General features: G+C 34.1%; 1 long non-coding RNA gene across 1 annotated transcript; it reads right to left on the reverse strand.

Annotated features, from left to right (window-relative positions):
* Positions 1-3,570: 3,570 nt before the first annotated feature.
* On the reverse strand, positions 3,571-24,473 carry LOC132159045 (uncharacterized). Its single transcript, XR_009437743.1, has 3 exons — positions 24,386-24,473; positions 7,321-7,355; positions 3,571-3,762 (listed from the first exon to the last, which is right to left on the reverse strand). It is a non-coding gene; the product is annotated as an uncharacterized LOC132159045 (long non-coding RNA).
* Between the last annotated feature and the right edge of the window lie 235 nt (positions 24,474-24,708).

Here is a 24,708-nt window from a genome sequence, read left to right on the forward strand (position 1 = left end):
TAGATTTACCTCACACTTAGGCAGTATCAGGCCATAACGAAACCCTTCGTAGAATACAAAGCACACAGCGTAATGCATTTCAGACAAACAGCACCGCCATCCTGCCTGAGGTGGAACGAGGCCCTTTTAAAATTCAAGCCAGCATTGAGTTTTAGTGAATGATCTGCCAAGGCCTTTTGAGTCGTACGTGCGAATCTATGAGTGTTGAGACATCTGAGATGGATTCAGTGTAGAAAACAGGAATGAATTAAATATTAAGTATAGAAATGTCTAGTGACAGTTTGAATCTCATAATTCACCGAAAAGGCCATTATTCTCGTTTTTACTTGCCATTTTCAAATTTAGCCTGCTAAGATTTGTAATACAACAAACATCAGGTTAAGCAAGCTAGCATATAGTGAAAGGTAAAAAGTGGTTCTGAGTGTGACAGTTTAATTCATAAAATTCAAATAAATCAATAAATGAATTAAATGTGAAAAGCTATAGAGAATTTAAATTAATAGAACACTCAACAAATGGCATTAAATGTAACATAAACTGATAAAAAAGTAAAATATTTACAAGAAAAGCTTAGGTTTATTCATAAAAAAAATCATCTGAAAATTAACGTCAAAAAATTCGTAAAAATAACTTAAAATTTACGAAATTATTAAAAACATGTCAGACGAGTCAAAGACATTCTTAGCATTTTTTTTTCTTGAGACCGTCTTGTTCACATATCTAATGCTAATATTTGTTACACACTAGCATGTTAATGTATGCACATCCACTTGCGTAATCCAACACAATGAACGTAGTGAATAAAATGTTACCGTTAAATTGTTCAGGAGTTTCTTCAGCTCAAATTAAAAATCTTCAATGAAAGCTTCTTAGCATTTGTAAGACATTTGTTGTGCAAATTTCTCATGCTAACATTTGTAACATGCTAATATTGAAAAGGTAACTAATGTGTTTTATCGCACCAAAAATTATAATTAAAATGAAACGATTAAAAAATGTAAATGTTCATAATAAATATCAGTGGATAATTGTAAAAATACATATCATGGAAAAATAATGGCTGTCAAAGACATCCAAAAATAGGACATTTTATGAAGTTAAAACAAAAGGTCACTAAGAGACATGATTCATCACCACAAAAGTCAGAAATGAAATGTAGTGGATAAATTCTCAAAAAAATGTAAATCTAATCATTTATGATTTAAAAATTAAACCACATTTTTGTTTCTTTATCGCCTACCAGGCGAAATCCACAAGCATGATTGTGTAAAAACGTGAACACAACTCTCTGAATCTATCTATAAATGAGATTGTTTGCATGTACAATCGTTCAGTTAAGCTCTGAATCTCGGCAAGCACTGAAGAGGCCATTGTTTGGCTGTCGCCATTGTTCAGTGCCAAACCACCTACCCCAACAACATGTCATAATATAAAAGCAGTGAAGCAAAAGCTTTTATTTGGCAGGAGCACTTCCTCGTCATCCTCCTCTTCGTTTTCCTGGCACTCCCGAGTGCGTCGCTCTGCCAGACTGGACTGATATGTCTGTCAGATGGACAGGTCTGTGAGAGCCGCTGTCCCCGAGGGCCGGTGACACGCATTAAAAGGCTTTTGAAGTGGGCGTCCCCTGTCTGCACTTCACCGAGAGAGAGAGAGAAATAACTTCAACGCATGAAAAAACACACCTGTGGGACCCGGATGGGACATCCTGCCACTTCACACTCGAACTGGACGACCCCCGGCGCACAGAGGCTTTCAGACACAGAGCTAAACCGAGCCGTGGAGCGCAGGCTTTTCACACCACAGCCACGGGACGCCTCGCTCTCACGAGGGAGTTTTGAGAGATTACAGCGATGAGAACATGATGTTTGAGAGCCTGGAAGTGAAGAAAGCTGCACGTCTGGTTGAGTTCGCAATGTCTTACGTGGATTCTGCTTAAAGAAACGTGTCTACTAACAGGGAACGTTTTAAAACCGTATGCAAACATTGTGTAACAATAGGGAAATTTCATTCATGACTCATGAAAGCTGCACATCCAGATGAGCTCAGCGTTTCTTAAGAGGTTTTTTCCCCTCCCCCTGCAAAAAAACTAAAACAAAACAGTGTCAACTAACAGGAAACAATCTGAAAATGTACAGAAACGTTCTGAAAGTGTACGTAACTGTTGCGGAAAAAACGTTAAGGAAACATTTTCACGCTTCATTCATATTTCTTGAGAGTCTGGAAGTGTAGAAGGCTGCACATCTGGATAAATTCAGTGTTTCTTATGTGGCTTTTCCTTTAGGAACTGTGTCAACAGGAACTGTTCTGAAAACGTTGTGTAAACATTAGGAAAACGTTCTCAAACATTTCATGATTCTTGAGAGTGTAGAAGCGAAGTGAAACAACATGTCTGAATGAGTTTGTCATTTCTCGTATGGTTTCTGTCCAGAGAACTGTAAGGAAACATTCAGAAAACTTCATTTTGAGCCTGAGGAATAAATCAGACGTCTTAATGAGGAGACAGGATGAACTGTGACCGGCCGAGCAGCTCTTCTGTTAATGGATGAAGGGACACCTTCAAAAACACGCTAACATAGACCCCAGTCTTCACCTTCATCAGAGTCTGGTACAATTACACTCAACTGTACAATTTAGTCAATGCTAAATCACTACCATTACAATCAACGAAACATCAACCGAATTATATTCATTAGAAATCAAAATATTATAATTTGTTTTATATTGATTATATTTTTTTATTTAAGTATGACTATATTTTTCCTTTGTAACTATTATTTTTTCATAATGTTAACTTTATTAACTTTATTTAATTTTTTTCTAATTTTATTATAATTAAAATTAAATACAATTTTTGATTTATTATATTTAACATTTTTTTTTATTTTTATTATTTTGTTCTATTATATCGGAATTATATATAACTACTTCTATTTAATAGATTATTTTATTGTATTTAAGAATTTGTAATTTTATTATAATTTATTATTATTATTATTATCATCATGAATTATGTATAATTAGGATTATTATATGTATTATATTATTTTATGATTGTGTTTAATTATTTGCAATTATGTCTCATTTTACTCTAATTTATTGTTGTTATAATTATAATTATATATAATTAGATTTATTATATTAGAATATTTTATTTTATTATATCTATTTTAATTAATATAAGTTTATTCAAAATGTATTATTGTTATACTAAGAATTGAACTATATTTTAGATAATTTAAGTATTTATTTTTATGTCCAATTAAAAAGATTTATTATAATCTCTTCATTTAATTCCAAACGAGATCAGCTGTAGACAGAAGAGACATGTATAGCACCAACAGCTCAAGGCTGAAGCAGTGACTTCTCTTCTGCAGTTTGATGCAGAATCAGTTTGGGTTTCATTAAAGCCTCTCCAGCTGGACTTTATTAGTGTGTCCCGTGGAGCCGAATGTTCCTGAGCCCAGCGTCTCTCAGCAGGGCCCAACATCTAGAAATACCTGCTCTAATGAGGATATCAGGTCCCCATTCACAGGTCCGAATTGCTCGCCGTAACGATAATAGCCACCGAGCTGTTTGCTAAAGACAATTTAATGGAAAACACTGTTTAAATGGTTTCATGTTGACTTTGAATAGATGACTTTCGGTGAATTATAACTGGAGAAAATCTCTCACAAATATGCCGCTCCAACAGGGCAAAAACGCCCCAAAACGATGGGTCAGTCCTCATTTACTGACCCTCATGTCATTCCTAAAGTGTATGACCTGTAGAAAGCAAAATGAGATATTTAGCATAATGTTCAAGCTCCACTTGTCCAGACAATGGATGTTAATGAGAGATTTACTAGATTTTTTTTCCCAAATGTTTTTAATATTAAGTCTAATTCTGTAAAATTGGAATATAATTTGTAACTAAATCATTATATTATTGCAATAAATTTAGAATATAATAATAAAAAAAAATAATAGTTAGATTTAATAAATATAGATTTAATATATATCCATAGTTTATTTATATTTTTTATTAGTACTGAAGATTTTATAGTCCTTAAAAGACCTGTTTTGCAAAATAAATTAACGTGTGTTTATGAATTGGTCTGATATAACACTTTGGACACGAAATTATTGTATGTTTATGACTGAATCCAATGAAAAACAGGAATTATGTAATGTCTATAGACTATCAAATTAAAAAATTACATATTTATTTTACTATATAGTCATATTTAATAATTATAAATAATAATTATATTAATTTATAACTGAGTAATGTTACTTTATGAATTGATCCAATTTTTAAAAATGCAGGAATTATAAATGATATTATTTTATCAACTTAACATATGCATAATACATACATATACATATACATAACAGATCTGCATATTATTTGACAAAAAATTTACTCAAACAACAATTAAAATATAATAATTACAAACAATTAAAATATAAATGTATATATTAATAATGCACAAATTGCAATGAACAAATAACCAGTGCTCATGAGTATGCAACACAAATATTCATAAATATGCATAATAATTTGCAATTTGTTGATAAAACAACAAAAAATAATATCATTCACATACTTTGATCAAATTTATGCGTGCAATTTTTAATATTAATAGAGACATTCTAAATGTCTCCACATAAAGTGCAGTGAAATTAATTTGCATATAATGGTGCATTATTTTAATTATAGTATATGAATATTAAAGTCTGCACTCAATGCATTAATTTTTTATCATCAAAATTATGCATTTTATACTCTTAGCTACTTAATAAAACATCATCATTAATAGGACTGAAAGTGTATAATTGAATGCATGTGAATATGACTGAGGTTTGACCTACAGTTTTACATGTTCTAATGGACTAATGCATAAACATACATAATCAGATTCATCTCTCCATCCTTCATCAAAGCCACCGTAAAACAAGCCAACAGCATCGACGGCCCATAAACCTCTGCTGTCCGACAGCTCAACACAAGCACATTACAACAATTATTTACAAACTTGTTTAGTTAGGAGAGAGTGATTACGATACGATCCGCCGTATAAACAACACAATAAAGAGCTCTGGATCGAGAGGGTTGAATCTCACAATGGCAGGTTTAATAACAGACACGGGTGCGAGTATTTCATCCTGACATGAACATGATCTGGACAATTGATTTCCCCAATTTTGTACAGGACAGATAACGAGCGACAAGGACTCTCGTAAATCTGATCCATGTGGCCCATCTGGATGGAGACCCCCCAAAAACGGACAGATTTATCAATGCATCAATGCACAGCATTCTGGGAGTCCGTAATTAGTATTTTTATGGAGGCCCTAAAAGAGTCCTGCAACAGTGCGTGACTTTTTTACGGTGTGTTATCACGTCAGGACGAGCGATAACGGCGGAGGTTTGTAATACCGTGAGTTTAGTTGCAGATTGAATCGCAATAAAACAAACGTGAAATCAAAATAGACTCACTTCATCTTGTTCCTGGTCTTACTACCAAAGATTTATCAGTGTATGGAGGAAGAAATAATGAAACAATACAATAACATGTATTTAAAATAAACATTTTTGTGCATTTCCCCAAGAATTTATGCATGTTTATGTTGTAGTATTCTTCCATTAATTTGTGCATTTATTTATATTATATTAGTTATTTTTATATCTTGTGCAATTAATTATTTCTATGTATATATTAAGTTTTTCAAATTTATATTTTTTTATTACATATACAATTAATATAACTATTTTGATTCATTTATATGTTAATTATATATTCATTTATTTGGGTATTCATTTTTGCATTTTTATATTTGGCTGAGACACTTTAGTTTTAGTATTATTTATATACTTTAATAGTTTTTATGTTTTTGTTTGTTTGCTATTGTTTTGCTTTCTTGGTTAGTTTTAATTTTTATTTATTTCCAGTTGGTAATTTAGTTATTTCAGTTATTTGCCAAAGCAGCATTTCTAATTTTCATTTAGTTTAAGGTTTTCAACTTATATTTTTATTTTACTTTTTGAAATTCCCTTTTTAACTTGAAACACAATCGTAAAACAAGTATCAAATGTGGTAAAATATATTGAATAAAATATAAAGATAAAACAAAATACGCTGATAAAAAAATATAACAAATATGTCTTATAAGATATATTTCACTTGGAAACTTCACATTATGAAAATAATTATGGGTTGTGTGTAAATTTTGATGTAAAGATCATGTTGACTTTAAGGATCTGACATTAACATAATGTGACTGACCTTTAAAAACCTCAAATATTAGCATAAAAACATTTCTACAAGAGTGACTTTCGACTGTTGCACAAACTAAAGTTTAAAGAAGCTAACTTTTTTAGGAAGCAACTAAAAACTTAAAGTGAAAATGTCATAAATAGTTACTTTAACATCCCTTCCAGCAGTACATGATAATCTTCAACGAATGAACTTCTAATCACACACTTGTGAAGCTTCACTAACCATGTCTGCTAGGAGAGAGTGGAGCACGACGTGTGTTTGGAGAGTTGTCGGCGCTGTAACACGAGCACAGATGGAGCTGGAGATGCTGGCACGCCGATCGCCGCCCACCAGCGTGAAACCACGCACAAAGCGTTTAACCCTCCGCCATCCAGGCTGGAGTGCCTCGCTCATGCATTGGCCCATTCCAACGATTCGCTTCCATACTGATCGCTCTCGTTCTGGATCTGTGGGTCTCCCGATGGAGCGCTTGACATAAGCTACTGCATCTCAATTAAAAAAAAAAACAGTTTTGAGCTTCCATTGTTAATCTGAAAAAAAAAAAACAATTTTATGTTCTGTTTAAAGAAGAAGAATGTTCTTTTTCTGGAAGAAACATGATGAAAAAAATTGGATACGCTATTATTCCTGTAATTTTGTGCAATATTCAGATCAAGTTTTGTCATGGATCTCATTTTGATTGACACCAGCCCTTGGCAGCCATACTTGATTGGATGAAGTTGTGAGTTTTAAGAGTTGTGTTTTCTCCACAAATTATTTCTTTTTATGTTCTAGTGGTTTAAAGAACCCAAAATCCCAAACATTGAAACTTTAATGAACTTCTATTCATGTAATTTCATAAAACATTCCCATTGTGATCAACGCCAACCCTTCACATACCATATTAACTTTATGTTCTGGTGTTTTAAAGAACCCAACACCCCTAATATTGATTTTGAACCTTTAATGAGACTTAAAAACGCAAATGGCGATTTAAGAACTCAACGCAATATGAAATTTTGATGTCCCATTTAAAGGGTTGCTTCATCTTAAAACAAGAAATTTGTCACCATTTACTCACCTTCATGTTGTTTTGAACCAGTTTGATGTTCTTTCCTTTGTAAGAAACACAAAAGGTGATGTTTAACAGGGGGAAGAGACTGAAATATACGTCAATGTCGTGTAAATAATCCCATTGTGATTGATGTTAACCTTTGCCATTCCAAATTTGATTGGATGTAGAGTAAATGAAATTTGTTGGTTCCACGAGTAATTTTTTTACATTCCGGTACTTTAAAGAACCCCAAACCCCAAATCAGAATCAGAATCAGAATGAGCTTTATTGCCAGGTATGTTTACACATACGAGGAATTTGTTTTCGTGACAGAAGCTCCGCAGTACAACAGAATGACAGCGACAGAACATAAAACACATAATAAAAGAATATAAAAATACAAAAAATACAAATAAGTAGATAAGGAATGACAATATACAAATTGACAATTGTAGGCAGGTATATTACAAAAATGCAGTTATGTATGTACATGTATATTATGTGCAAAATTTAAGTGTATACTAAGTATGTGTGTTAGATAAATTAAGTGTATGTGTATATAAATATAAAGTGTAGTGTGTTCAGTGTGTTCAGTGTGTATCAGCTGTTCATAAGATGGATTGCCTGAGGGAAGAAATTGTTCCTGTGTCTGGTCGTTCTGGTGCTCAGTGCTCTGTAGCGTCGACCAGATGGCAACAGTTCAAAGAGGGAGTGTGCTGGATGTGAGGGGTCCAGAGTGATTTTAACAGCCCTTTTGCTCACTCTGGATAAGTACAGTTCTTGAATAGATGGGAGGGTTGTACCGATAATTCGCTCAGCAGTCCGGACTACCCTCTGTAGTCTTCTGAGGTCAGATTTAGAAGCTGAGCTGAACCAGACAGTTACTGAAGTGCAGAGGATGGATTCGATGATGGTGGAGTAGAACTGTTTCAGCAGATCCTGTGGCAGGTTAAACTTCCTCAGCTGGCGAAGGAAGTACAACCTCTGCTGGGCCTTTTTCACAATGGAGTCAATGTGAATGTCCCACTTCAGGTCCTGAGAGATAGTGGTGCCCAGGAACCTGAATGACTCCACTGCAGCCACAGTGCTGTTCATGATGGTGAGTGGGGGGAGTGCAGGGGGGTTTCTCCTGAAGTCCACGATCATCTCCACTGTTTTGAGCGTGTTAAGCTCCAGGTTGTTGAGAGTGCACCAGACAGCCAGCTCTTTAACCTCCTGTCTGTAAGCAGACTCGTCACCGTCCTGAATGAGGTCGATGAGTGTGGTGTCGTCTGCAAACTTCAGGAGCTTGACAGAGGGGTCCTTAGATGTGCAATCATTAGTGTACAGGGAGAAGAGCAGTGGGGAGAGAACACAGCCCTGGGGAGCTCCGGTGCTGATTGTACGGGTGCTGGATGTGTATTTTCCCAGCCTCACTAGCTGCTGCCTGTCTGTCAGGAAGCTGTTGATCCACTGACAGACGGAGGTGGGCATGGAGAGCTGAGTTAGCTTGTGCAGGAGGAGGTTTGGCATGATCGTGTTAAAAGCCGAGCTGAAGTCCACAAACAGGATCCTCACATAGGTTCCCGGTCTGTCTAGGTGTTGCAGAACATAATGCAGTCCAATGTTTACTGCATCGTCCACAGACCTGTTTGCTCTGTAGGCAAACTGAAGAGGATCCAGCAAGGGTCCAGTGATGTCCTTCAGGTGGGCCAGCACCAGTTTTTCAAATGACTTCATGACTACGGATGTTAAAGCAACAGGCCTGTAGTCATTTAGTCCTGTAATTTTGGGTTTCTTTGGGATGGGGATGATGGTGGAGCATTTGAAGCATGAAGGGACTTTGCACAGTTCCAGCGATCTGTTGAAGATCTTTGTGAAGAGGGGGCCAGCTGGTCAGCACAGGATTTCAGACAGGCTCGTGTAACACAATCTGGGCCTGGTGCTTTTTTCCTTTTCTGCTTCCGGAAGACCTGGCGCACCGCATCCTTGCTGATCTGTATTGCAGGTGTGGGGGAGAGGGGGGATGCAGGAGGTGTGAATGGTGAGAGTGCTTGATTGGAGAGGTGTTCAGGATGGGTTGCAGGAGCTGTTAATGGTGTGAACGTTTGTGTGGAGAGGTGTTTAGGGCAGGTGATGGGTGTTCTTTCAAACCTGCAGTAAAACTCGTTCAGATCGTCTGCCAGTCGTTGATGATCCACAGTGCTGGGGGGTGGTGTCTTGTAATTGGTGATCTTCTTTAGACTTTTCCACACTGATGCCGAGTCGTTCGAAGTGAACTGAGTCCTTAAATATTGTCACGAAGAAAGTTTAATTAGCCTAAAAAAACTAACTCAATGAAGAACCATTTAGAGACTCAAAAACCCAATGCAAAATGTTTTTTTTCTTCTGGAGGAAACACAAAGAAAGAGATGTTTAGCAGAAAGACCAGACTGTATTTCCAAGAAATAATCCCATTGTGATTGAAGTCAACCCTTCGTAAACCATATTTGATTGGATCCAAATGAGATATGGGATTTACATTGGTTCCTCAAAGAACATTTTAATGTTTTAACACTTTAAAGAACCAGGAAATCCAATATCTAATGTAAAGAACCTATAATGAGCCTTAAATCTGAGTGAAGGACCATACAGTGACTCAAGAGTCCAATGCAAAATGGTGCTTGGAAAGAATAAGCTTTATTTAAATGTACTAGTTGGATTTGAGCTTATTCATTATAGTTCAGGAGCTGAACATCTCTTTTTGTTCTATAATTGTCAGGTAGGTGTGAAAACGCTGAATAAATGTAGTAAATGAAAGTCACTTTAAGTGAAAGCTATTCACTTACAATCTATTGTTCAGGCTTTGGTTGACAAAAACAAAGTCATGTGGTACGTAAATGAAACCTTCTCTTTCCTTTAAAAGGCACAATGGAAGTTGTCGAGACAACTGCGTTTATTATCCAGACGACTCCATTCATCACACAGGGGATCTCAATTTGTACTCTGGAAAATCACTGAGAGTTTCAAGTAGAACAACATTCTGCGAATTCAGTTCACAAAGAAGAAGAGATTAATATAAATCAAAAGCCAGTGGGAAGCATAATTAGGAACATGAAACCTGGCAAGAACATTTACATTTCATACTAAAATTAATAATTATAAAAAAAAATTCAATTATAAATTGCATGAAATAAATGAACCCTTTGAAATCTGTCTTTTTTATCTCCTTTTTAATAAAACCTGAAGGTCAGCACGTTCCTCTGACCATCAACGGTGCGACTGTGGAGAGAGTGAGCAGCACCAAGTTCCTGGGTGTGCACATCACAGAGGACCTCTCCTGGACTGAAAACACAGCAGCACTGGCAAAGAAATTACAGCAGCATCTCTACTTCCTCCGCAAACTGAGGAGAGCAAAGCCCTCTGCATCACAGGTGATCCCACTCACCCATCACATAGCTTCTTCAGTCTGCTGCCATCAGGGAGGAGACTGCGGAGTCTCCAGGCCAGGACCAGCAGACTGAAGGAAGCTGAACTCCCTCTCGAACTTGCCCCCCCTCCCCTCTTCTGCCCCAGGCACCACTGAACTATGACCCCCCCCCCCCCCCCACTAATTATATGATGGCATGCACCAGTCACTTTGTGAAGCATTGGTCTGCTCACTACCTCATTCAGCATGGAACTGACATCATTTCACTAACTCATCAGTCAGTTAAATAAAATAACTACTCTTGAGCCCTTTGTCACTTGTCACTTTAATCAGACTTAAGATATTTTTAATAAGGGATTTTTTTTTGCACTAAAAATCTTTTTATCTGCACTGTTGTTCACTTCATTGATTTTCACTTTATCTGTCATTTGTCTTGCGCTGCTTTATTTAACTTTATTTTAAATTTATTATATGCCTTTTTTTACATTCCATTATTGTATAGTTGTATCTACATTTTATATTTGATCTAGATTTTTTTAGGCTTTAATGTTAATGTTATCTGTATGCACCGGGGTCTGAGAGTAACGCAATTTCGATTCTCTGTATGTATGTACTGTACATGTGGAAATTGACAATAAAGCAGACTTGAAGGTGCATAGCATAATTAACAAGTTAAAAAAAAAAAAAAAAGCAATTACATATTGTATAAGTAAATTAAGCCTGTTTTTATTTGTTTAATTTACTTCTAATAATAATAATAATAATAATAATTAACAGCTGAATTAAACATGCAACACAAGTGCTCAATAATATAAATTAGAAACAATAATAATAATAATAATAAAAATTATACATTGCACAAAGTTAATGAAGCTTGTTTTCCTCATGGTTTTATGTATATATATATATATATATATATATATATATATATATATATATATATACACATGTGACCCTGGAGTGTAAATTATTCGAAATTGTGATTTATACAATCTGAAAGCTGAATAAAAAGTTTTCTACTGATGTATGGTTTGTTATGATAGGACAATATTGTTTCTCTTTGTCTTAAGCATTAAAAAAATAAAAATTAAAAATGGAAAGAAAAATAAACATAATAAAATATAAAGTCTCTGAAAACAAGTTTTATTATTTTAAGCAATTATTTAATAATAATTATTATATTTATTAAAATATTTAAATTTGTATATTTACCATAATATATTTAATATAATATATTTCAAAGGTTACACACGATTTGCATACATATATTGTGGATTGTTTAGTTTTGCCCAATTATTCACTGTGAGCTTCAGGCAAACATTTCCTCCCCTACACCTGAAAACAGAGATATGGTACATCTTGATCTCGTAGTGCCAAGAGAAAGGAAGGAGGAATCAAGTGGATGTCTCTCAAGATGGTGTTTGGGTAGTGAGAGCAGATAAGATGGCACCATCTGCGTCTCGCCTCCTGTTTGGCTCTCCAGAGGAACGGTTCAATGACGACTGAGTGGGAAATGAATATTGAAAATATCTGGCCAATGCTCGTAATTGGGGCTAAAGACAACAAGTCACAGATACTCAGTAGATTGGTCACAGATATTCTCCTCTCAGCGTGATGTTGGCGTTTGTTGGCCCGGCGTCCCGCTGAACCCAGGTTGTGGGATAATCTCGCGCAACAACAGATTTACTTCCATTACGTGTGCATTAGTCATGGTGTATTTACAGGCTAACTGCCATGTAGCCCCAGTTCAGACAGCGTCTTACTGCCAGTGGATCGCTCTGTGCTGTCCCAAATCGTTCATGTGCTCGTCTGCGCTACAGGAATCCAAGCGGAAATAAGCGTTAAATTGCGGAGGTGAATTATTTATGCTGGATTGCGATATGCTAATACTTAGATTTAACGCTCTGTTACAGCTGCATGCATTTGCAACAATAGCATTTTTAAGTATTTTTAGAGTGAAAAAAAATATATATTTATCGCTAAATAAGTATGATGGGACTCGACTAGAGACGGAAAAATATAACGTGGGACTCGACTGGATTGTTATATGCTATAATGTTAGTTTAGAACAACTAGTGCTGCTACAGTTGTGTGAATTAGCAACATCGACAAAATGTTGACGTTTTCTGTTTTGAAAAAAAAAAATTCTGTGATACAATGTATGATGAGATTTACTACGATTTAACGCAAGTAGCTCCACTAGCAACATTTTCCTTGATAATTATTTATTGCGAAATAGAGACTCTGGGCAGATAGAGACAGCGGTTTAACGCAAATAGGGCTGTTACAGCAGCATAAAACAACATTAGCAATGGCATTGTTAGCTAGCAGTGCAATGTTATTTTCAAAGTACAGCGTATTTACAATATAAAAATTGTTCGATTTGTACAAAGATTGCGCAAAAAATTACTAAACTGGCAAATCGAATTAAACCAAGGATATTTGGGAAGAAATGGCTGTAATTATGGCCTAATGTCATTGAAGTGTGTCTGAGGAAAACATTTTGCTAGCTAAAAAGCAGGAGATTTGGTGCAGATGTTGACGAAGGTTCGTCAGGACTCCTGCCAGACAGAGCAGAGTGAGCAGAGTGTTTGTAGTCCCAAAGCCACATGGAGGAAGAAACACTTAATCTGTTCAAATGAGCTCCGTAGTCACTCATGAGGGTGTAGTAAGAGTGAGTCTATACTGCCTTGTGTGAATTAATGCCACTTATAATTAATGATGGCCTCACAGAACCAGACTCACGCTGTTAAACATCTAAAAGAACAATATTTAACCAAAGATGAACTCATTTTGGTGAGTTTTTATGCAAGTCGGTACAAAAAAATAAGTAGTTTTGCAACAATCTTTCAGTTTTGTACACAAGAAAGTGCTGAAAAAAAAATTAAATAAAGAATAAATACAAAATAATACAAAATAATGCAAAAAACTGATAAAATAAAACAAAAACAAAATAGGATTAAATAAACAAAAACAAGGTGCAAAAATGACAGTCTTCACCTTTAAAACAATTTTAAATCGAGATTCATACACAAGAAAGTGGTTTATAAAATAAATCAAAAATAAACGCAAAATGTAGTTAGAAGAAAATTGAAAAATAAAACAAAAAGATAAATTAAATGCTAAAATAAATATTTTACAAATATATAAAATACAATCGTATATACTTATACATATATATTTAAAAATGTTAAATAGATATAATATAATATAATATAATATAATATAATATAATATAATATAATATAATATAATATAATATAATATAATATAATATAATATAATATAATATAATTGAATATAAATATTCAAAGTCCTAATTAATGATTTGCTGACAGAACTGGACTCGGATAATTGTACGTAATTATAAGTACAAAAGAAGAAAATGTTAAAATTAAAATTAAAATAATAGAAAATAGGATAAATAAGATTAAATAAGACAGAATAATATTTATAAATATAAAAATTATACAAAATTATAAAAATACAAAATAAAAATAAGATATGACAAAATAATATTATAAAAATGCTAAAAAAAATAAGACAAAATAGTACAATAAAAGTATATTTAAGAAATTATATATGATTAAATTAAGTAAAAATAACAATAAATTTCAATAAAAATTACAAGTACAAAAGAAGAAAAATGAAAAATAAAACAAAATGACATAATGACAAAAGCTAGTGAATTGCCTACTTTAGACCTCAAATGCACTTTATTTTGGTGAAAGTGAGTTAAAGTGTTTCTTGTTCATATAAATAATGTTAGTTAACTCCATTGAGTGGCTCTTCAGGGCGGTTTTTCCCGTCTTGAGCGTCTCTAGAGGGTCGTTCAGGTCACTTTGTCCCTGCGACGATTGTCTGGATGAAACTATTAATATTCAGCCCTACGGACAGATGACGCGCTCGTTTCAGCTTCGTGGATTATTGCAGTCGTTAATGTGAGGTCATTAGTGTTTAATGCGACGCTCGCCGCAGGAGAACAGATCCATTCGCCGTCCAAGAAAGCAGCAGTAGGGGGTCTGTCTTTGTGTGTGAGAAAATATGACGAAAATAAATATGTTTATCGAATGTGTGTTTACTTTTGAAAGCGAGTAAAGGCACATACAGTAAACATATTTGTTTTTCCATTTTATTCTGACTGTTATCGTGTACTAGCTATCAGTATAGAGCTTCCCATGCTAGTAATGCTGGCTTGCATCAAATAGTTAGTCTAGAAATAAATTAAATTAAGAATGAAAGAATAATATTAAAATAAATAAAGTAAAAAAAAATAAAAAATAAAAGAAAATGGGGTAAATAAAATACTAACAATAAGAAAAATAAAGAAAATAAATACTACAAAATACTTCAAATATATATAAAAAAAAAAATATATATATATATTTACTGTAAGGTAATTAGGAAAAAATAAACAGAAAATTTTAAAATGACAATGAAATAAAAATTATATATATATATATATATATATATATATATATATATATATATATATATATATATATAAGAATATTAGAAAATAAAACAAAAAAGATAAAACGGCAAATATGAAAAAAGTTAAATTAAATTAAAAATAAACTTCATAAAACAGCAAATATATTTAAAAAATGTAAATTTAAAATAGACTTCAAACAGAAAAATATAATGTTTAAATTATATAGAAAAAACAATTATAAAAGAAAAAAAATCATAAAACAAACAAAAACAGAATAAAATAAAATAATAATAAAATCAGTGTAGAATAATTATTAAAAAGTAAAACAATAAAATAAAATAAAATTACAATTTAAAAATAAAATAAAAAATAGACTATAAAAATTAAATAAGATTAAATGTAAAGAGCAATTTTAAAAGAAGAACTGATCATAAAGCAAAAATAATAAAACAGAAAAAATATTTAATAATAAAAGCAGTATAAAATAAATACTAAAATATAAAAAATAAAAATCTAATTTAAATAAAAACAATATAATTAGAATGAAAAGGGGAAACAGTTAAGATAATGAAATAAAACAATATTAAAATGATTTTAAAATTAAAAAGAAGGAAAAATTTATATAAAAACAAAAAATAGGATAAATAAATAGAGGAAAAAAATGTATTTTTATAAAGTAATGTAATAAATGTAAATAAAAACAAAACTAATAAGAAAAAATAAGTTGAAAATAATAATTAAAAAAAACTAAAACGCAAAACAAAAAAAATAAAATTAGAATTTTTTTGTTTTTTAAACAGACTACTAAAAAAATATATATATATTAAATGATATATATATATATATATATATATATATGAATGAATGACTATCCAGTTTTGGTTCCTACACGAGAAGCTGGTTCATCAAGCATTTTCCGCTGAGAGTCTCTGTATCTGGTCGCTCTGGTCCAGATGATTGAGTCTGAACTCAGATCCACATCAGTCACGCACCGCAGACAGATGCACAATATCTGCCCAATAAGTGCTGAGTACAGGTCAGCGGAGCGAGCGATAACATCAGCTGTTTCCAGCCAGAGTCTGAACAACACACCGCATCCACATCCATCACCACTGATGAGACACCAACACCCATCAATAACATCTTCAATGTCTGCCTTCTACTGGACACTGCACATTTAACACTACATACACTTCATGCATCTGCTTCATATAGTTTTATATTATTTATGATATGGAGTCCTGATCCTACAAGCCCTTCATCATTAGACCTGGACTAGACAGGTCTGCTCCAGGCTCAACTCCAGAGATCAACAGTGTGTGGAGGAACTGAGATTTAAGGCCCTTTCACACCGGATGCGTAACGAAAAAGCGAAACGAAAAAGCGAATAGTTCGCGTGCGAATAGTTCGCGTCAAAACCATTCACATCAGCCGCGACGCGAATTTGCGATGTCTGTGACGTTCAGAGAGCTTCAACATTCCAAAACTTTCGCGCCGACAGTTGAGAAAATGGACACTTCAACATCATCATCCAGTGAAGACGAGCTTTTCATTTTCTTTAAAAGACAGAAAAGAAGGTTTTGGGTGCACCCAGTCCTAAAGAACAGAGAGTCTGAAGGGGAGTATGCCAATCTTGTACAGGAGCTAAAACTTTATCATGGCCGGTTCCGCACTTACTTTCGGATGTCTGTGGGACAATTCGAGGAGCTCCTTCAGATAGTGGCACTGCATCTGACGAGACAAACCACAAACTTCAGGGAACCAATTCATCCGGAGCAGCGTCTGGCAGTCTGCTTAAGGTGAGCTGTCCTCTTAAGGTCCTTTCACACTGGACGCGATTTTGACGTGCGAATAATTCGCGCGATGGTTTTATTTTTTGATCAGCTGTTTGTGTAATGAGTGCTTTCACACCGAACGCGAATGTGCTGAGGCGAAAAAACTACTTTTATTTTTTTTGCTTCGATGTCGATTTTTTTTTACTTTTGAGGCGACAAAAAGGCTTCAGCCAATCACATACAAGGAAACAAAGGTGACGTCACAGCAAAAATGACGGATCTTCTGATTACTTGTGTGTGTGTTCTGTGGGCTGATGTTTTTAAGAGGACAGTAAAAAAAAAAAATTGTAAAAAGAATATTTAAATATTTATGTATTTATATTATTATAATTTTTTATGTATAAACTAGTGCTGGGCAATGATTAATCGCAATTAATCGCATCAAAAATAAAAGTTTTTGTTTATATAACGTGTGTGTGTGTACATTTATGATGTATATATAAAGACAGACGCATACAGTAGATATTTTGAAAATATTTACAAGTACATATTTACACTCATATAATTTAAACTATATGTAAATATAATTAATAAACTGTATAAACATAACCTATTTTTTTTTTATATATGCATCTATGTGTGTGTATTTAGATACATAATAAACATACACAGTATATTATGCAAACAAACTCTTTTGGTTTGGATACAATTAATCGCGATGAATCGTTGCCCAGCACTAGTTTATACATAAAAAATTATAATAATATAAATACATAAATATTTAAATATTCTTTTTACAATTTTTTTTTTTACTGTTTAGCTTAAATTGGCTTACTAATAGTTCTCTTTTTAAGCTGAAGTAGAACTAATTCAACTTAAAAACTCCTCTAAAGCTTCCCCAAAATTAAATATATAAATACAAATACAGGGAAAACATGTTTTTAAGAACGCTTGCAAACACTAGCCATGCTAGTGGTTTTCCGTCTCTGAGTATAATATAACAGCAGCAGTCAGTAATGATGATCCGGGGCAGCTGTGATCCGCATCTGAAAGGAGCATCGGTGTGTGTGGCTCGTATTTGTGTGAGCCCCCAGAGCTCCGGCGAGCACAGTGCCAGGTTTTAACCTGCCCTGGAGACATGCGACTCTGTGCACACCAGTTGGCCTGGAGAAGTGCCAACACGTCGATGTTACGAACAGCACCCGGGGAAGAGAGCAAGAGCTTGACAGAAACAGCCTCGTCTGCCATGCATAAGCCACGAACTCTCTCCGCCACCAAACATGGCTGCCACGAAAACTCCACTAATTAGTCCCTTAATGACTTCCAGGCTTGGCAAACACGCTGCTACAACTTCATCATAAATAAATTAGCAGATAAATAGTTAAGGAACTCATTATAGCTCAATAACAAGATGTCGGGGCACCACTGTGTCACAGCAGCTCATCCTGATGGTGGTCAATCTGATCTACATGCTAGCTGACAACATGCGCTAAAGATTTGGGACGAAATGCTAACATGAAATCAAAACTGATACTATCTACTTCCAATGTACTAGCATATGTCAATCCAGAAATAAGTAAATAAAACTACCCCCACCCCCATCCTATTAAACACGGATAAATTGTAATATCCAGTTTCACTCAGAAATACATCATGTTATGTGGGTTGAAAACACTATATTATGACTTTAATGAGAAAGAAAAGCTTAAGGATTGCACTGAAGTGACAAGATTAGGATGTTAGCAAGTAGTAATTTATCTTCACACATCTAGAAATACATCAGATTATGAAATTAAAATGGGTATTGATGACTATATCATGATTTAAATTAGAAATACCTTGTGATTTCATGACATTAGCATAATAGCACGTAGCTAGCTGTCCTTTTCTGAATGTGTCGTCATAATTTCTCATTATGCATCCTCAAATATATCACATTATGAAAGTAAAATGGGAATTAATCACTTTATTGGGATTTAAATGAGAAATACCTTGTGATTCCATGAAATTAACATGGTAGCATGTAGCTAGCTGTCCGGTTACAAATTTGTCATCATAATTTCTAATTATACATTCAGAAATGCATCACATTTCAAAAGTGAAAATGGTTTTGACTTCTATCACAATTTTAGTTAGAAATAATTTGTGATTTCATTAGATTAGCATGTTAGCAAGAAGCTAGCTGCTCTGTTGTGTATTTTTAGTCATAATTTCTTGTGATATATCCATTATTATATCACATAATGAAAGTTAAATGAATACTCTATATCACTATATCACATACTTGCCAACCTTGAGACCTCAGAATTAGGGAGATATTAAAAAGGACCGGGGGGGGGGGGTAAAGCTATATATCTAGTAGTAAAGCTAATGCGAGCCGAGGTGAGGCTAGAAATCAATTAATCCTTTGCTGATACTTCTTCGTCGTCATCATGGAGAGCGCAGTTTGGTTGCATAGCAACGACAGATGCCATGGAGCGCAAGCGTTTGGTCTAAAACGGCGCCCAGTGACGGATGGTGTAGCAATATTGTTGTCCGGGTGGAAATCGGGAGAAATTCGGGAGAAAGGTCGGTCCGGGAGATTTTCGGGAGGGGCTTTGAAATTCGGGAGTCTCCCGGAAAATTAGGGAGGGTTGGCATGTATGCTATATCAAGACTTCAATGAGAAATAAAGTGTGTTTGGGAGAGATTAGCAATATAGCAAGAAGCTAGCCACCCTGTTTTGTCATAATCCCTCATTATATATCCAGAATTCATATGATTAGCATGATAGCAAGTAGCTAGCTGCCTGTTGCCAACTTGTCGTCATGATCCCTCATTATATATCCAGAGTTCACATTATAAGCACGATAGTAAGTAGCTAGCTAGCCTGTTGTGAAATTGTTGTCATAATTCCTCATTACATATCCAGAAATACATCACAATACGAAAGTAAAATTTATTTTGAGCTCTATATCAAGAAAATAATGAGAAACACTTTGTGACTGCATGAGATTAGCAAGAAGCTAGTCTTGAAACAAGCTACCAATGACACTGCAAATGATGTTACTCAGAAACAGGATTGTGTTTAGCGCTAATGCTAAAGATATGGTGGATAGCAAGGATGGAGACTATACTAGCGCACCAAGGAGACTTGTTTGTAATCCGGTATGAAAAACGTAAGATGGGAATGGGCTAACCGTGCAACAACGTCAAAATACTGACATGTGCCAAGAATCAAACATGAATGCTACATGCTAAAGATGATGAAATGTAAACATGAGACAGCATTCAAGTTTCCTTTGTAATGCAAAAGGATCGTCACCTAGAAACAAAGACATATGAGGTGGGAAGGCTACTTAGCTAATTAGCTATTAGCTAACATTATCCATTATCCTAAATTGACATTAAAGCACAAAAACACCAGCAGTTATTGGCTGTATTGGTTTTTCAACAAATCAAAACCAGTTTAAATGGCCCAAGTTGAAATGTAGGCCACAAGTTAACATCTCTGATTTCTTTTTTTAGCATAATATCGTGAGTACAAACGCTTTGAGATATGTTGTTTTAGCTGTTAAGCTGCTGTGGGAGGTTTGATGAGCATAGACAGGCCTGTAATCACACACACACACACGAACAGAGGACCGAATGCACGTTAAATAATCATGATTGTCATTTACAAGCTAGACGTGATGGAAGCGAAATTAAAAAGGCTCACCATCGAGTCGCTAGCCTTGATTACAATCCAGATGCATGTAGTTAGAGCACAAAACCACATCTCCATACATTAAAATAACAAAACAACTCTTAATTTTAGATGCCAACAAACCAAAAAAAGAAACCACTTGGCCACAATGCCAAGTTATCCTGAGTGGTTGCTAACTGCTAATATGCTATGCTAAAATGAGTGATTTTGTGATTTGTTAGCATTAACAATTAAATCGCAGCACAAAATACCGCAAGAGACTCTCAGAGAACAGCTATGATGTACTCAGTGCAAATTCTAACTTCCTGTTTGTGGGGTAGGTCAACATCAGTGCTAATCCCATCATACACATACAACAGCAATAACAACATTCAAACACACAGCGCTAGAATAAAATCCAAATCAGGTTTGAGTTTCTTGGAAACGAGCCTGACTCACATGCACCACGTCAACGCAATTATCTCAAGACTATGCACTAGCATTAATGATTACTTTAGCATGACTATCATTCTTCTGCAGCTCAGACATCATTTACTGATAATGCTAGTTCACATTGAACATGTGTAGAATGGGATTGTATGCATTTCGTAGCTACACCGTGTTTGTTTGTGTTTAACAGATGCGATAAGCTAATCTGCTACACATGGTGGCTAACTTCTTGTTTTCGTGGTTAATGTTTGTCAGTGCCTAAAAACAAACAAACAACTTCCTGATTGAGATTCTTTCACACTGATAGCATAGAAATCATCGTTTCCGATTGGGCTAGCAAAAAAGTCTCACAGATTAAAAAGTAGCATGAAATGCTATTACTAGCTGCTAAAGTAACTTAAACAACAACATTATAAGGTCAGTCAGTTCATAAATGTGTTCAACTAAACATTCCTGTCAACATATATGATCATAACACATGGCTAATAGCAATTAGCATTGAGATATGAAGGCAGTTACAGTGATTAGCATACGAGTTCACAATTTTGGTGGCTAGCTATAGCGGTAAATTGAATGTACTGTGTGCTTTATTTCATAAACAGTTAATCTGTAGTTTTTGCTTTGTACTACATTGTGAGTAAGGCCATCCCAGAACTAATTATTTTCATTTCGTTCACAGCGGGAGACACGGATCACTTCACACAAACAAATCTGGAAACGCTTGAAAGACTTTCGCAGCAAACTTTCACTGAAACCAAGGCCAGAAGTATTTAACAGCGCAAACAGCCGGATTCAAAGAAAACCCCCTGTAATGTTTGCTAGCTACAGGCAGATCAGTACACATGTGGAGAACTTTACAAACAAGTACTGTGGCAATACCATGGTGCTGAATAATCTGCATATTCATAAAGCGTTTAATGATTCATGTATGAATCTTATCATTCATATATTATTCAAATATTTTATATATATATATAAAGTAAAGCATGAGCATGAAGACAAACTGAGCTGTTCTCTGAAACTCTGTGTGTGTGTGTGTGTGTGTGTGTGTGTGTGTGTGTGTGTGTGTGTGTGTGTGTGTGTGTGTGTGTGTGTTTGTGTGTGTGTGATACTGTAGATTGACTGGTTTTGCAGATCGATACTGTGGCTTCCCTAATTGGACAGTTTTTCTTGACTGAAACCAAATACCCACAATGCAAACCACTGCTGGATCGTCTGCAGCTATTCCAGCTTCAAAGTCACCTGCTGTGTGTGTGTGTGTGTGTGTGTGTGTGTGTGTGTGTGTGTGTGTGTGTGTGTGTGTGTGTGTTTGTGTGTGTTTGTGTGTGTGTGTGTGTGTGTGTGTGTGTCAATGTCATCCACGTGAGTTTCTCCCCATTTATGGTGCTATAAACAATAAAATTCATTAAAAATATATATCAAATAAATAAAATAAATTTAAAGTACTTACAATGAAGGTTTATGGTGCAATAAACAATAAAGTACAATAAAGTATATTAAATATGTATTATTTCATATCATTTTTTATCATTTTATATACATTTTAAATAATTTATTTACTTAAATGTGCTTGCGATGGAGGTTTATGGAGCAATAAATATTTAAAAACACAGTTTGACAATGAACGATATTAAATATATAACAAATATTATTTATTATTTTTTTAAATAACTTTACATTAATAACTATATATTTTCAACTAAATCATTAAACAATTGTTTTTACATAAAATTTCTTACGATGCAGGTTTTGTGGCACAAAAATGTTAAAAATAGTTTTTGATAATATGGTAACTATACATAATAAAATATATATTTTTATAATAATTTTACATTAACAATTCATAAAAAGATAAATGACTTACATTAAAGTAATTTTTAAAGGTTTACAAGCGTGTAATACTTAGAGGTGAGGCTTAGAGGTAATAAACATTCAAATGCACAGTTTTAAGAGAATAAAAATATTAGATATGCATCAGAAAAAAAGTAATTATTTTAAACATAATTTTACATTAATAATTTATATTCTTCCACTAATCTGCCGTGTTCAAAAAATCCAAACATTAATTTACTTACTGTAAACACAATACACAATACAATACCTAAAAAATAACAAAAATGTTCTTCAGTGTTTCACCGACTCACTACTGTTTGTCCAAAAGTTAATTTTTTGCTTTCTCTGTATCCCAGAGGATTCAAGCCACACAAAACTGTCAGATCCAGACAAACTAGCAAACAAATCCACACATTTATCATTATCTGTGGACTGACTTCACTGATTTTATATGATTGAAGTGATTATTTGAGGTAAACCCGCCCCTAAACGACACCGCAAGCTCTGATTGGTCACTTTGCATGTCAATCAAACATTCAGCTTTTGTCTAAGTGGGTGTGTCTCATCTAGGAAACATGGTACAGTAAGGCAGGCTTTATTAGATTGAACTGGAATCGTTGATTATAATAGTAAATATTGCTTCTGACTAATGACTGAATATTCAAAGGCTCTTCTGTGCGAATCCCTTCATATAAACAGTGTGATATATTACCAGAAAAACATCTGGCAGATATTCCAGTCACAGTGTTGCTCCTAAAAGCTGTTTCACATGGGCTTTAGCAAATCACGTTAGCATTAACATTTATTTATTGCATATTTACATGCCATAATTACAGTGCTAATTTATGTATATGAGCTGAGTGTGACTTTAAAAAAACGCAACAGCAAAATAATAAAATACACCAATGATCAATAAATAGCCACATTTATAATTTTAATATTTTTAATAAAGCAACAATAACAAAAAAATATATATATTAAAAATGATAAATATTTTTGAATATTTCTAATATTCTTTCTAAAATAGCTTTTATAATCCCAAACTCTGAATTCTGATGTGTGCAAATATTTGATATTTTGCAATAAATTATTTATGTGTTTGATTTACTAGTTAATATTCTTATTTAGCAATTTTTAAATAGCTTCTAATCTCGTCGAGATATTATATTCAGATTTTATTATATTTATTTATTGCACAGTGAGGGTATAATTATTATATAATTGTTATTATTATTATTAGGGCAATTGTTGGTGTAAAGAAAAAATATAATAAATTAAAACTGATCAATAAAAAATAAAATACAAATATATTTTTCATTATTAAGGCTATTGTTGATGTAAAGAAAAATGCTAATAAATAAAAAATAACCGATTAAATAATACACATAAATGGTGAAAGTTTAAATGAAGAAGTATCAGTTTATCAGTTTTATTCGTGTAATTTCTGCATGCTTGTTTGTGTGTAGTTGTCAAGCTAATACTGTACAACTGAAGAGATGTGATGTTTGTTTCTCTGTTAAAGCTGATTGTGAGTCGCAGTGGTTCACCTGTAGATCGCGAGGAAGAGGAGGAGGAAGAGTCTCAGCGGAGCACTAATGACCACAGCCGTTATTAGAGGACACACAGGAATGGATCGTTTGTTCTGTTAATGAGGCGTTTCTGCAGGTCAGACAGCGACAGACCGACACAGACCTTCATCCAGGACCAGACCTGTGACACCACAACCAATCAAACACAGATCATTAACAACAGAGATCTGAGAGAAGACATGATCACACTCACCTGAAATCATCTAGAGCTGCATCTGAAATATACAGTCAAATTAACATCAAACTGGATCAAAAACTAAAGTATTAAAGACATATTAACA

The sequence above is a fragment of the Carassius carassius genome, chromosome 16 (genome assembly GCF_963082965.1).
Source record: "Carassius carassius chromosome 16, fCarCar2.1, whole genome shotgun sequence".
Lineage (NCBI taxonomy): Eukaryota > Metazoa > Chordata > Actinopteri > Cypriniformes > Cyprinidae > Carassius > Carassius carassius.